Here is a 13,079-nt window from a genome sequence, read left to right as displayed (position 1 = left end):
TACATTTACACCACTGAGCTACAAAGTAATTTGCTTCTGAAAATAAAATTCAAACATAGCTCAGACAAAGCAAGTGCTAACAAAACTGAGGAATTTCAAGATAAATTAAGATCTAGCACTAAGTGTCAGAAGAATCAACAGGAAAAGAAAAGCAATTTCAAATGCTCCCCCACTTGTGTCACCCGTGCTTATCCCCATATCACTTCTGAACAAACAACTAAATCTTTCATCATCCAAAGATTAAACTCTACACATTTAATATGCAAGATCATTCATCAGGTTCAACCTTGTTTTTTAACCTCCCTATTTACTAGGTTCAGAGTCTGTAATTAGAAAGCTGCAGATACTGAACAATATTACAGGCCTCAGACGTAGCTGTGATTTGGGGCTCAGGTTCTAATTTTGATATATACTTTTTCAGTATATTTAGTCAGAAGAAATCATGCCAGCAATAAAAGAGAAAGTAAACAAGCTTCACATAAAATAGAATTGCTCCAGAGTATTAAACCTTGGAGGACAAGGTCTGAAAAGCAGCAGATCTTTGGTATTCATAGAGCTACACAGAGAGAAACTAGACCTGTCAGTAGGGAAAAATCCTAACCAGCTACGCAGGTGAGCCATTTCCAAAGGCAAATTTAACTACAGGATATGCATGACAAGCATTTACACACAACAATGTTAAAGCTGCACTTATGTTTTGCAGCATATATTATAAACCAGTTGAATCAGGTGTACGGTCTCTTGGTTAAAAACTCCCAAATGAGATGATGTTTTACAATTTCTAAAGTCAGCAGACTAAAAAGTTACTCCCCAGAGTCCAGAGAGCCATTATAAGCCAAAAGAGAATACTAACCAATACCTCTTCAAGGAGAAATTAAATAGAGTACTAGTTCTACTGGGAGATGGCAGGATAATGTGACATGGTAACAGAGCATTCACAGGCTGATGTAAATCTGTGATTTGGAGTTGAAAGATTGAATCCTAAAGGCCTTGCAAGTTACGTTTTAGACTGTGTAAAATTCCTGTCCTGTATCACTACAAACAAGTGATGCCAAGGGACAACTCTCAGAATTGAGGTAGCATTTCTATCTGGAAGAGCACAAACACATAGCCATACCTCAAATAAATGCAGAATTAAAGCAAAGCTATGAGACTTGATGTTCTCTCCTCTGGACACAAGTTGCAGCAGGACTCAATGCCTAAGAATGAAGATCCATTCTAAAGCAAATACAATTAGGCCTGAATCATACTGAACAACCAGAGAGCCACAGAGTCTCCCAGCCAGCAGAGGATATAGCATTACCACCTTCTTCTGAATCCTCACTGTCCCTTTAAGCAGAAAAGAACCAATAGGTGGCTATGTTCAAACTATACCTTGCTCTTTTGTCTGGGTGTGGTTTTACATGACTAGCTTTTGCTGTCCAACGACTTTGGTGTGACTGAAGTCCCCATCTCCTTAAATTGTGTGTTAACAGACATAGCAACACGTGAAATTCTGATAAATTAAATCTAAGCACAGACTTCACTGTGCTTATTCTAGCTGTTCTCTGGGAACCAGATGGCAGAGAGAATCTGTCTGAACTTAAATGTAGTATAAATAAATTAATTCAGGCTTCTACTGACAGGGATGCCCTGCCTTTTATTTACATGCAGCTACTGCTTTCAGTTACAGCTCAGTTGTCTCATGGAGACAAGTTATATCTTCAAGCACTAAAGTACTGCTTTGGTCTCTTAACTGAAAAAATAATAGAATCAATGGGCACAGGAACTGGGAGACATTTTCTTTATTTCTGCATGAAGGTTGCTATAGAATTTTGCTAAGAACAAGAAAAGTGCTTACTCATGAAATTCAATCATGCCTGGGACCCAGTGTTTCATCAGCTCACCACTAAGACCCATTTGCTATTTTGTGAAAGATGTGATTCTCAGAGGAAAGCTTTTAAATGAGATCTCTGTCCATTAAAACCTATCGAATCCAAGGATCTGACACTCTTTACTCAACAAGGTGATATGAACTGCCCCCCACTTAGAAGTAATGATGTACTTCCAAAAAACTGAGAAAAATCTTGGGATTAAGTGTTGCCAGGCAGGGAGGTTAAAAGCACAGGAGCAAACACCCTCACCATAGCAGCTGGCTGCAAGCTATTTGCACATTCCTCGTCCTAGTGCCTTTAAAATTTTCTTCTGAAAAACACTCAGCATTATTCCAGCCTATCCACTCTGAGAAACTTCCTCAATTGTGGGTGGTTCATGATGAGATCAACACTTCCAGTAATCACTACTGAAAGTAGAATGGGGCAGCTGACTGAAGGCAAGGAATATCAATACCATCCCTGTGCAAGCCTTCAAGTGTATCTCAGATGATCAAGGCTCTGGGACTGGCACCTTGGCCAATTGATACCTGTGCTAAAAGTCTGCTCCTCCCAACATACAGAGGTACTGTACCCCCTGGGCAAAGAGAGAAGGAACAACAGTTTTTAGGAAACAACAGGAACCTGACATCTGTATAAAGCCAGCGACACAGCTGAACAAAATTGCTGTACCTTGGGCATCAACAGCTTCCAAGTCCTGCCTCTGAACAAATTAAAACTCTGCTTTAAGAGAACCTCACGCTTGCTCACAGAAGAAAAATTGAATGTTTAGGTTTGTGAATGAATTAATCCTCTATGAACTCATACATCTAATGATGAATTCATACTCTAGAAATAAAACATGAACCATGTAACTGTTTGGGGGACTTGCTAGTCTCATTTAGTTAAATCTCACAGCACACTGTTTTAGCAAAATTACTCCCACTTGGCTGGGGAGGGACAGAAGGAGGGAGGGAGGGGAAAAAAAAATAATCTAACAGTCTAGAAGTAGCCCATTCACCCTGGATTCATGACTGCCAGTAGCAGGGCAGTCAAACGGAACATATTAATCACAGCTTTAACTACATAAACATTAAGAAAATAACGGCAGAAAAAAAAAAACAACAAAAACCAGTTAATATAGTCTGAAGCAAATATTTAAGTATTCATAATCTGATGTCTGAAATGTCTGATTAGGATGGGCATCAATAACCTTGGTTCTGTAGCTGTAAGTAATTCTAAGGTCAAAGCCAAAGATTAATATCTATCCAAGATTCATTTTATTGATCCAAGACTTAGAGCTCTCATAATAAGATTGCCTAAACAGTGAATCACATTATTTTAAGTCAGCATTTAATCACACTCCTTGACAGATGTTATTTATTCCTATATCTTTTCTTCTCCTAACTTACATTTGCAGCTTTCTACAAATTTTACTTGTATGAAATGTGTCATACCTTACAATTCTTTCCAAGCTTAAAACATTGCCAATACATTCAATTAATTATTTTATTAATTTATTATTTATTAATTTAATATATATTAAATTACATATACATTTACTGTTTATTTTATATTTTTATTACTGTACTCATCAAAATGCTTCCATTAGATACTTAATAGTATTTAATACTACATTTGTCAGGAGACTGGCTTTCAATGGGTCATAGCTGTGAGTGAGATTGAGACAGAATAGTGAAGCATTTAATAAAAATTTTACTGCCAAAAAATCCTCTTATGAAAATCTCTCTTGTCCAGTGAATTAATTGATCTTGAACAGCAGATAACAGATTGGCTATGTATGTACAGCTCTAGTGCACAATAAAAGAGAAGACACACAACTAAAACAACATACTTTTGAAAACAGTTTTCTCAGTATTTCTGGAGCTTGGAATTCATAACTGATTATCTCTATCTTGCTATCTCTTCCACACCTTGCTGTCCAGGGATTTAATGGTCCCTGGTCTAAAACCAGAAAAATTTGAGAAAGTTGTGCTTGTTATAATGCCGAGAAATCAACTCAGAATTATTACTAAGTGAGTTTCTTTTAACTACATAGATGTTCTTTAAAACTTAGCTGAAAGAAGAGGCAAGGCAACCCTTGCTGGAGCCCTGACTTACAGACTCACCTGTGAATAGGATAGAACCCTCCCAGACTCACTCCCTGCATTAGCAAGGACAGGGAAAGCTAAACCTGTTTATTTTTCCTCCATGTCTGTGCTGGTCTCCTTCTCCTTCCTGCAGAGCTAGCTGAAGGACAGAGAACACTGAGGAGCACAAGAAAGTAGAGTTATCACAGGCACTTTTGTAGAATTTTCTGGCCAACTCTGTTCTTTACTTCTGTACACAACTTTCTGACAGAAATACCAGCGTCAATACTTCACACTGGACATCTCTCAGCTTTATTACCACAGGAGTCGATTTCCAGATTTTTTTTTGTTTTATGGCCCAAACACAGATCACTTAACAAAGCAACAGAGTAATCTGTAGTTACATCATGTTTCAAGCTGATCTGATCTCACAGCTGACCCTGCTTGGGACACGTTAGACTGGAGACTCTCAGAGGTTCCTTCCAACCTGAATAGCCCTGGAATCCTAATCTTAGGATCAACCAAAGCAGCAGCAACAGGGCCACTCCCAGCTTATTTAACAGGTCTGGTTTGCATCTTAAAGGAAACTTCAGGAAGCAAAAAAACTCCAGGAACAAGTTGGTTGTCTTTCCCTATAAAGACCACTGATGTAGGGCAAAAGTTCTGCTTAGTTTATATAAAATACACAACAGAAAGTCCAGGCAACACTTCCTGCAAGTACAAAGCCCTAACAAAACACTCTTCAGTGCAGCTGACAGTGCCACAGCCTGTCAGTAGCAAACTGGCTGCTACAAATATAACTGCACGTAAGCTGACAGACTGCTGATTTGGCTTTCTCGCTAGAAAGTTGAAAGTCTGGCAAGAACTCACATCATCCCTTCAGATTCACAAACCTTTCAGGTAGTGTACAGGTCAACATGTGCTCATTTCAGAAGTCCCCCCAGAAACTTAAAATAGTTTAAAAGTTTCTCAGCATTCACTTAGAAACCAAAAAAGAAAGAAAAAAAACAAAGGTAAAAATCCTCATTAAGAGTCAATAAAAAGCCAATAGACAATCAGCATTTGTAAAGTTGCCCTATTTATAGCCACAATAGGTTTCTTAAATGCAGGGACAGTTTAGTAAAAAAATGAGAGCTGCTTTTTCCATACCTGACTGATGTGCTTAGTCTCAAGGGTTGCATAATAGGTGTTGTGTGTGCACACAAAGCAGTTTTAAATGTCTCTTGAGCAAAGCCATTAATTCTAAGGAAATTTTAGGTCTTTATATTGCATTCAGTGTACCTGCTTTATATTAAAGTCACATTTTAAAACTTCAATAAAAATATTATTTTTAGTTTTTGCATTTAAAATTTGGCTGATCTTTCAACTCCATGAACTGAAGCATCAATAGCTTGCCACTCACAATACTGTTCCTCATAAATGGGTTCCTGTATCTTTGCAGAAGGTTCTTTATAAGTTACAAAGCACTTGATTAAATGCTGAACAGGAACACTTAAGGCATGTGACAGTTTCTAGGATACTCTGTAAGAACAGCTCTGCTAGTAAAACAAGGACACCAAGTAATTTTATTTAACCTAATTTTTTTTCAAGCGTTCCACACAATTCATCCATAACAAAGTAGTAAAGATCAATTTTGTACAAAGCCGCTTGCAAATTTGGGAAGCTACTTGATCTTCTTCTCCCTTCTAGATTTAATTCCCACTCGGGGCCATACAAGACATACATGACTTTTGAAAGGAGAAAAACATTACTTAACAAGATTTAAGCATTTATTCATACAGCAGACAACTATGACCACCTACATTTAGAGAAAAGCTCTAGACCAGATAAATGGACATAAATCCATATTTAGGCAGAGATCAGTGCAGTTTTCTGAAGGATCCAATAAAATAATCATGTTCTGTTTGCAGAAGAATTACTCTAAGCACTCAAACAGAGCAAAGAGCACACACTGGTTTGAAATCTATGTCATATTAACTGAACCAATGGTTATATAATTGGCAAGATCAAGAAAGTAGATGTGAACACCATAAAGAACACATATAAAGGACTGATTGATTTACAGCTTAGCATAACAATGTTAGCTACATTTTAGTAAGGCCATAAATCAAAATATTTCTGTGGTTACAGTATAGTTCAGCACATTCTCTTGGAAGTCATCTAAGGTGAAAGCACCAGGCTACCAATAACCCTAGAAAAAGTAGATATTTTTCTTTTTAAAAGTGTTCAAAGCCTCAGAACAGCAGATGAAAAAAAAAATGTTTGCAAGCACCCATTCACTCCACAGGTGTATACAGCATCGACTTCCTCTTTGTTTATAAGACTAAGCAAAGGGCACTAAAACAGTAAAGGAATAGTAACACATTTGAACTACTACAGGCCAGAGAATCTAATGGAAGTTGAAACAAGGTTTTGAACCCCTCCACACAAAAATCCCTCTGTCTTCTGAGCACAGAATGCTGCTGCTGCCTCCACCTGTCATAACCCAAGAGAGGTCTGAAGTCCCTGAAATTGTTCCTTTAGAAACTTAAAGCATCTTCAATTCAAGGTGTTATTCACTTTGTAAAATTTTCACCTGTGCTGACACTGCTTCTTCAGAGTGGAAGACCAAAACCCACAACTTGTGACACTGCTGCTCCAGAGCCAGGTCAGACCCAAATTGTTCTAATGAACTGACCATGAGACAGCTCTCCAGAGCATGTCCTGCTCAGTTCTGACAAGGTCTGAGAGCTTAGCATCCCGAAAAGAAACCCAACAGCCTGCCCATTCCACAGAGTTGACCAGAAGCACTTGAAGGAACTCCAGCAATCTTCAGCTGCACTATAATCAAACCACTAAAGCTTCAGCCAAGTGACAGGACACTGTAACTTTTCAAAAGATGTTTGTTTCTCCACATTTATCAAAGTCAGTTTTTTATTACACCTGCAGAAGAAAACCTGCTCCCTTTGCTCACTAAAAGCACTTGAACTACACACTTTGCATAACACTGCTTTACTATGAGACAAAAATATAGGAATATATGAGCTTTGACTCGCTCTTGAGTTTCTAAACAATCCCTCAGAAACCCATGCTGAAGAAGAGCTAACAAAAAAATATTCCACAGTTCCTCTTGCAAAGTTCTCTTCATTGTGGGTGCCAGTTAACGACATGATCAACTCAGGTAAAAATTTGAGACTATGACTCCAGTGTTATTACGCATCTGCTCACACTAAAGCTGTAAATAGGCTAGTTAAACAACTCTGAATAAAGTCACTGTATCATACATTCCCAACAGACATGAACTGAATTAGATGTTCTATTTTGGTTTAAGCAATTACTTGCCTTTTTTTTAATAGGAAGAAGGGAGAAGAAGCTCTGATATCAGCATTATTGTCTCTTCCTGGTGCCTGGTCTGCAGAACTTTGGCTCTACTGTAACTCAGCCTGCTGGATAAAAACCTCTCCAGCAGAACCCTGATTCAGAATCACGTATGTTGTGCATGTGATGCAGACACCTTCCTCCTCTTCTCCCCCTACTCATCTCTTTTTAAGAACACATGTAAGAAAGAGATCTCACTGTGCAGTTTTAAGTTCAAAATAATGATCTCTCAGGGCTATTTATAAATCATGGGTGACAGGTCACATTTTTACACTGGTCCTCCCTCATTGGTTTAACAATTAAGACACAGATTTATATACATACTTCATAATCATGGATTCAAAACTGGACTTTTTTGCCCGGAATTTTTACTCCAGTACCACTTCTTCAACAGTGGGCAGATACATGTTCCAGAAGTTAACTCATGAAGTCAGCTGCATTAATGGATTATTGTCCATCCTAGATTTCTTTCATGAAGCCATTTAAATTACAAATATGGAAGCTTAATAACCTTTACAGGATTTTTTTTTTGCATTAACTACTGTATGGAATTGAAAAAACTACCAGATTTTGAACATTTCCTGTTCATTATTCACTTATATTACAGAAGCAAGGTACCCTGATGAGTTAATATGTGGAAAAAAGTACCAGTTCTGAATTTTGTTCCCCTATGATTTTACTGAACACCATCTTGCTCCCAGGAAGAGACAATGATGTCTAACACTCCTCATATACACAGCACTAGTATTGATTACTAGAGTAAGGAGTCCTGTCCTCAGTATTTACACAAAAGTTTTCAGATGTTACAATTTTCACCACTTCTCTGAATCTCTCTGTGACAATACAGTTTTATAGACCTGTAAGATGAGATGGACCTTCTGATTTATACAATGCTGTATGATTTATTCAATTCTTGTTTCTAATATTTTCCGTTCCATTTCTTAACTAAAGAAATATTTATTACAACTCAAGTACTAATCAGTTAAGGCAATCACCAATATCAATCCCTTCTTCTTGTGCAGTGGCTCCAAAAAGACTCAAGTATTTTCCTCCACTGTGTGACACCAAGAGATTAGTAGGAACACATACTGCTGATCATTCATGTAGCCTAACTGCATCTCCCAAGTTTCCTACAGTTGCCTTTTGCCAGTTAGTCAAATCAGCCGGTCTTCAACTTCTGCTGCTCTTCCCCTTTTACTTTTTTTTTCCCGAAGTTACAGATACACCACATAACTATAAATTACCGTATGTTAAATTTAGTGGGATTAAACATTTTATTTAGTGTGGCTAATCAGTGCTACAATTTCTCTCTTCCTGTGGCCTCTAAATTCTTACTTTCCTTTTAGTTAAGCTCTAGTATAATCTTCCAGATGTTTTTCATGTTCCACTTTGTTTTAATTAAAAAGTGCTCAGTAAGTCCTTTTTAAAGAGGTCAGCAAAAAGCAGACTAACCTGTAATTCAATGTATCAGTTACTGTTCACAACAAGAACTCCTGAACACTATTTCATAAACTGTTTGTTCCGTCACCTCCAACATTTCATGTTCCAGTAACACTACTTCCCAATTACAATGACAGCAAGCCTCCCAAGAGACCATGTGTTACAAAGACAGAGGCAAATTCATCATAGTTTCTCAATAATAACCTAAGGCTTTTCCTGAGCCTCCAACTGCCTGCCATAATCTCCAATCCATGTTATGCAATGCATAAAGTGATGAGGTAGAGTCACATGTTAGAGTAGGTGCTCACGACCGCAATGCCCAACTCCAGCTCTAACCTCGATCTTCAGGGAGTCTTTAAAAGCAGCATCTCCCTCAAGCCACAGACTGGCTTTGTGTGTAACAGCTTCCCTTTGGGGGATGAGACTTTGGAGGAGACACATGGAAATATACATACTAATTTACATTCAGAAAGAGAAAAATAGCTGCATGATTTGCATGTGACCACACCTATGGAAAACTGTACAGCAAGTCACATGCAAAAGGATCAGATTTTGCCACAACATCCTGACAGGACAATACCAAATACTGTGTTCATAGTAAGCTGATTACACAGGGAACCTATCAAACTGAAAATCACCCCATTAAAATACTCACATAAAGATCTTGGTTACAGGTAGCAAGCCTTAAGACAAACAACTGTGGGAAAGTGAATTAAGATCTTTAACATACACACACAAGTAATTAAAGGATATATATGCAATGGGCAACACAGAAAAAACAGTAAATGCACAGAGATCAAATATCTATACACACACACATACATATGTGATCTAACATACATATAATCACTAACACAAATTTTAGAGGACAAGACTGAATCATCTGTGAAACAAGGTACTGCACACTGAAAATATGTCAAGCTTGATTACAGTACTTAAGCGATTCAATTCCTCTGTCTCCAAGAGGCTACTCTATTCACTCAATGCCCTTACAGTTAGAGGGCAAGCCAACAAAGAATCTCACTCTTCCCTGCTTGTGAATATTGCCTCCTTTGTGCAAAACTCTGGGCTGGCAATTAAGACTTGCTTAATAAAACAGAATTTTAAAACTGTGTTCTTTGGGAAACAGACTCTTAATAAATTATAAACAAGTATATTTGCCCTCCAACATGGTTATTTCAGTTTACAAGTTTTCTTTTGTGTATCTTAGTTTCCAAACTTTGGCATGAAGTTCCTACTGTGTTTGCCATGACAACCAAGCAGCCTGAGCCTCTACTTGAAATTCAGTTTAACTGTTTAGCATTGCATATTGATCAAGACACATTAACATCCTAAAGTACTCCAAAGAGTGAAGCAGCCATTCTCATACTGGAGAACCACCTTGTATCACAAACCTCAAAGGATTTTTGCTGTTCTTTAAAATGGCAAGGTAGTAGGGAAACTACTTTGCCAAAGATGCACGTAAAAAGCCACCAAAAAAAAGAGAATGCACTCAGATGTGAGGAAATGAGTATATTCCATTTATAAGAAGCTACATTAGAACAGCAGTCTCAATCTGACAATATCTTCTACCCTGTGAAAGAAGAGTTTGCATTCATGTCAGAAAGGAGAATTTGCTCCAGGAGTACATTTGAATGAGAAAGACTGTTTCCTGCATTAAAGCTTGTTCCCGTGGTGGAAAACTGTTCTGTTCCAGTGCAAGAGGGGCCAGGTAACTGCCTAACTTGAAGTTCCAGGATTAACACTAGCACGGCAAAGCCAAAACACAGATAGTTGCTTGCTTCTTTTAGTTTCCATTTTGAAGAAAGATCTTTCTTCAAACAGTTCTCTCAAAACCAGGATCATAAGTAAACACCTGTTTTAAGCACATAGAATCTTTTCCAAATACCTCAGCAAAATAAAAGTTTATATAAAAGTGAGTACAAAACAGATTAGGAAAACCTGAAGAAAAAAAAAAAAGGCTTACTGCTCATCTTTTTCAGTCTCACTACATCATATGATTAAAAAAAATAAAAAAGGGCTGGCTCGTCACCAGTTAACAAAATCTCATCCTTTTCTCTGCCCATGGTTTAAGACAAGATGAAATCGTTGACCTTCAATGCCTACTGTATAAATGGAGACTTAGAATACAGAAAACCACCTCCAAGAATACACAAAATACCAAATCCTCTCCTAAAGCTTCCACACAAAATTACCAAGATACTCTAGCTTCCTTTAGTTACCATTAAACAACTCCTGCTCTTTCCATGATATCTGCCAAGTGAGCTGTACATCCATTTTTTCACTGAACATTACTGCCTCCAGCTCCTCAGTCTCTTACAGTCCTTTCCTCTCCTGATCTGAAAGTCAGTAGGGTGGCCTCACTGGGTACCACACAGAGTTGGATTTGTATCACTAAAAATAAATTGCCTTCAGTCTGTTCATCTGGCTCAGCCCTAAGAAGCTTCTGGAGGAAACATTCTGCCTCTTGTTAAAACCTATTCTGTACTTCCCTTAGGATCTGCAGCCTATCACAACACAGTATTTTCATTCTGCAGTTCAACTATTAGTAACTGCTTTACAGCAGGGTTGGTCAAAGGCAGGATCCTTCTAAATTAATAATAAATTTTGCTTGACTGGGATTTGTGGGAGACCTGTCTCCCACAAATGTAATGTCTCATACATCCAGGGAAGGTTTTGTATTATTTATTCTCTCTTCTTTCCTCTCTTCTTCCTTTTAGTGTGACAAAAAGGATACTTAGTGACTGCTTTGCTCAGAAAATTAAAATTACACACTTCTTTCTTCAGTTTTACATTAGACATCTTCTAGCTCTTTTAGTAGCAGGAGCTAAAAATCATCTTCAACACAAGCAACCAGAATTGCATACAATATTAAAGCCAGCTTCTCAATGCCTAGTACAATGGTACTAAACACATTCTTTATTTCTACTAGTAAACCTCATTTGATACAACTTTGAATTGCATTTATGTCCTCCAGCCTTCAACAGCTGCATCACAAGCTGGCTCAGCCTGTAATCAACACTACACTCTGTTTATCATCTTTTCAAAGTTTTATTGCTGAAGCAAGATTTCCCTATGGAGTTTTTCAATGAATTTTCACTTCAGCTATGGCTGTGATATCAGCTTGTTCCTCCTTTTAAAGTAACTCTGATTGAGAACAGGGATGTATCCCAAAGTTATTATGAGTAACATGTATGTGCTCTTGCTTCCCTTTATCAGCATCACCAATTAAATTATTTCCAAAACCACTCCTAGAAGACCTCAACTTGAAGGTCTCGTCCCAATGGCTGTCTCAGACAAAGAACTAAGCTTTCAATTCTCTGATCATTTTGTAACAGCATTTCCAAGCTCTAAAATTCCATCATTTTAAGTATCTAATATATGCACCTGAATTTCCATTTCATTCAAGGACATTAACTTAGCAACTTACAACTCTCCTTTACTACCAAAGTGCTAAACTATAAAGGCTGAGCACCTGAACTTCAAATAAAGCTGTCTATATATACACATGTTATACATTAATGTTTTCCCACCAGAGAGACAACACTTCATTTGCAGCAAAACAAAAAAGAATCCATAACACACAAGTCCACAATGTAAGAATTTCAAAAGCTTAAACTGAAAGGGGATTGTTTTGTTGTTGTTTTGGGTGGGGTATGTGTTGAATAGCACTCCTGCATGTTTTTCTCTATCTGAATACAATCCAGGATAAGCCTTGTAAAAATACCTGCCCACCACTCAGCCAAAGGCAGTCAGAAAGTTTTCAGCAGAAATTTTCACTGCTAGGAATAGAGTGAATTAAAAAACAACGGATTTCAGAATAGCACAGAGCATTCCAAATATTCACAGGCACTAAATAAAGTTTGTGCTGGAATACTACTTATGGAGTGTCACAAGCTGTGTAAACAACACATCACCTTCTGTAAAGGCTGGAAGGCATTGAAGCACACATTTTAGTCTCTTCACTTTTGGGGAACTGAGAAAATTAAATGTACTGTAACAATTATCTCTTCCCTTAACTACTTCATAAGTAAGCTTCATAATTAAGTTCTGCAAGTCTCAATATTTATGCTTAGGTTAACTATAATTCATTTTGCAATAGTTACAATTTAGTACCTTATAACAGATTCATAGCTCTGAAGTAAAGAAGTAATAGTTACCTTTCTGGTCTTCTTGCTCCTTATTCTCCTTTATTTCCTCCTACAGTCTAGTCACACTGTTGCCTACACTTACAATCAGTCCTTTCTCACCTGTTTTTAACACTGCGTGAGGCATAATTCAGATGATCTTAACAGAGATAAGAATACATGTACTAGATGTAAGAAACAAATTAAAATAAGGA

General features: G+C 37.6%; 1 protein-coding gene across 10 annotated transcripts in view; it reads right to left on the bottom strand.

Moving 5' to 3' along the window:
* Positions 1 to 13,079, bottom strand: part of WDR20 (WD repeat domain 20) — a 45,676-nt gene that overhangs the window by 19,009 nt on the left and 13,588 nt on the right. The window lies entirely within an intron of this gene.

The sequence above is a fragment of the Cinclus cinclus genome, chromosome 6, assembly GCF_963662255.1.
Source record: "Cinclus cinclus chromosome 6, bCinCin1.1, whole genome shotgun sequence".
Taxonomy (NCBI): Eukaryota; Metazoa; Chordata; class Aves; order Passeriformes; family Cinclidae; genus Cinclus; species Cinclus cinclus.
This window is presented reverse-complemented; position numbering and strand designations above follow the sequence as displayed.